The sequence below is a fragment of the Prunus dulcis genome, chromosome 4 (assembly GCF_902201215.1).
Source record: "Prunus dulcis chromosome 4, ALMONDv2, whole genome shotgun sequence".
Classification (NCBI taxonomy): domain Eukaryota; kingdom Viridiplantae; phylum Streptophyta; class Magnoliopsida; order Rosales; family Rosaceae; genus Prunus; species Prunus dulcis.
Window position 1 is genome coordinate 17,456,056 of NC_047653.1, and position 3,135 is coordinate 17,459,190.

The 3,135-nt window shown below is 38.5% G+C and overlaps 1 pseudogene; it reads left to right on the forward strand.

Annotated features, from left to right (window-relative positions):
* Nucleotides 1-765: 765 nt before the first annotated feature.
* LOC117625535 lies at nt 766-2,420 on the forward strand (annotated as a pseudogene).
* The last annotated feature ends 715 nt before the right edge of the window (nt 2,421-3,135 follow it).

Sequence of the window (3,135 nt, forward strand, 5' to 3'; positions counted from 1 at the left end):
GTCTCAGAGAATACACACGTCAAAGAGGGTTATAAAAGCGACTTTTAAAAGGCCAACCACGTCAAGGCCTATACAAAAACCGACGTGGTAAGTGACCTAACAACGTCGACAAATTGGATGCTTAAGACGTAGTGAAGAACATAACCACGACTGTTATTTTACATTAACAGCCATTCAAGCAATAATCCACGGCGTTTTTTTTTCCTGCTCACGACGTCAAAATCATTTTTAACGTCTGTGGGTTACCACAACAGTCGAGGTTATGAATTACTACGTCGGGTTTTCAATAAAGGTGTGTTATGTTAAATATTTCAGACGTCAGTGATTTAAAAAAAGTGTCATCTAACTTTGTCCAATGGGCTTTTTTTTACCATTTAAACGTCGGTTCTCATAAGAAACAGATGTGGAGTATATTTAACAAGGAGGTTTTTTTTCTCCAACGACGTGGTTAACGCATTTTACGTCGGTCAGGGTATAATTTTTGACATGTAATATACTTTTGACGTCTGTACTTTTCTGTAAGCGTCGTCCTAATGATACGAATCCAAATGTTAGATTGAAATAATTGTGTATCTACCGTTCGGGTGCCCTAGCGGCCCACTTGACAATATCAAATTTCAGATCTATCATCTATTATCTATATAACTTACAAGGAATGAGCTACTGTTTTCATCTTATTTTGCAACCTTCAAACGACCCTTAGCCTTTTTATTTCCAGTTTTGAACGAACCCATCCAATCCAACCAACCCTATATACGGCCAGCGATGTCTGTGAGTACGATTGAAGCCAAGAGTCCGGCAATACTAGCCATTGGGACGGCAAACCCAGCCAACTGTTACTATCAACAAGATTATCCTGATTTCCTATTGCGAGTTACCAATTGCGACCATATGACAGAATTAAAAGACAGGTTCAAGTGCATATGCAAGTGGTACTCTTTGTACAACACATGCATGCATAAAATTAATGTATTAATTCATACTACTTAATAAAATTATATGATGCACTAAGTGGTTTATGAATTATTAATTCGCGGGGCATTCAGATTTGGGACCTCTTCCAAATATCATGCAATAAGTTAACCCATCTGAAAATGATAAAGTTGGGAGAAATATATTTAGTTATGATCTCTATACAATCGCGTGGTGCGGCTAATTCATGTGTTAAACTATGAGTTCATGACAAAGTTAATATTTCATAAACATATGATACATTATTATTATTGATGAATAGATTAAATACACATGTTATAACATGAGTGAATAACACCGGGAAAAGGCAATCACAAAATATCTCAAGTGGCATTACGGTACAGATTTTTCTTCTTTCATTTTTGAAGAAGGGGGGGTCACTAGAGTAGGGTAATCAATTTGACGAAAAGAGTCAAGTTAGTAAAATTAAGCGGGATGAGAACTGTGGATACTTTTATGAAATTTGGTAATTAACAGGTGAAAAATCAAAGACATAGAAGCGTTTATCTACACATCAAGGAAGAGATCCTAAAGGCAAAACATATGTAGCTACAGGGTACCCTCACTCGATCCACGTCAGGACATGTTGATTCCAGAGGTACCCAAGCTTGGCAAGGAAGCGGCATTGAAGGCCATCGAAGAGTGGGGCCTGCCCATTTCAAACATCACCCATCTCATCTTCTGCACAGCTTCCTGCGTCGACATGCCTGCCGCCGACTTTCAACTCGTCAAGCTCCTCGGCCTTGACTCCTCTGTCAACAGATTCATGATCTACCAACAAGGCTGCTTCGCTGGTGGGACTGTCCTACGTCTTGCCAAGGACGTCGCAGAAAACAACCCCGGCGCACGCATTCTGGTGGTGTGCTGAGAGCCATGTGGATGTTTTGGCAGGACAGGCTTTGTTTTCAGATGGTGCGTCCGCTTTAATTGTTGGTGCTAATACTTACGCCAAATTAAACGAACGCCAGGTGTTTGAGATTATGTCAACGAGAGGGACTATTGTCCCATACTCGGAGCATGGCGTGGTGGCACACTTGCGTGAAATGGGTTTTGAGTATTGTCTTTCACCAGATGTGCCAAAGTTGGTTGGTGCAAACATTGAGGAGATTTTGGTAAAAGGGTTTAGAGAAATTGATGGGATAAATAATGATTGGAACTCGTTGTTCTATAGCATCCACCCTGGTGGACCGGCCATTTTAGACAAGGTTGAATAAAAACTGGGTTTGAATGAGGGGAAGCTGAGAGCAACTAGGCACGTATTGAGGGAGTATGGGAACATGGGAGCTCCATCTGTTTTGTTTATTCTCGATGAGATGAGGAAGAATTCAATGGATGAAGGAAAAGCCACGACTGGTGAAGGGCTGGAATGGGCTGTTCTGATTGAGACCGGGCTAGGGCTAATCGTGGAGACTGTTGTACTGCGTAGTGTCCGCATTGCTGCCTGCTAATTAAGTCCTTAATTAAGTGACAGTTAGGTATTGCTTTGGTGTGAAAATAATCGTTCTCAGATTTGCTATGAGAGAAAACTATTTAGTGTTTGGTAAACTTTTTGTTATAAGTGTTGTTTGTACAATAATCAGTTTATGAGTGTTTGGTAAATTTTTGTGTGAAAATATTGTGAGCTGTGTATAATGAATAAAAATGACATTATGTTGAAATGACTTTTCTGTTCAAGTGTTTGGTAAAAGGAAAAGCACTTTCACTTTATCTTATATATTTTTTTGGTATTAAATATGTTTTCATCACACCCTAAAAATTATTTTAATTATAAAATAAATAAAGTATTCCATTAAAAATAAATATATTGTCAATAATATCGTCATAACAAAAATTAGGCCTAATTTGGGATTGCTGTCACTTTTAAAAAAAGTTGCTTCTGCTGTGCTTTGAAAATAATTAGCTGTAAAGTAAAGCAGCTTCATGTTTGGTAAACAATATTTTTAAAGTGCTGTTAGTACAAAAAACAGTGTCAAAACCGTTTGGTAAATTTTAATATAAAATTGTTGTAATTGTGAATAATGACTAAAATAGACATGATGTTAAAAGTGTTATGTACTAATCATATGGTGGTAGTGGTAGTGATGGAGTGGAGGTAGTGGTGGTGATGAAGGTGGAGTTGGTGGTTGTGGTAGTGGTGGTGGTGGTGGTGGTGGTGATGGTAGT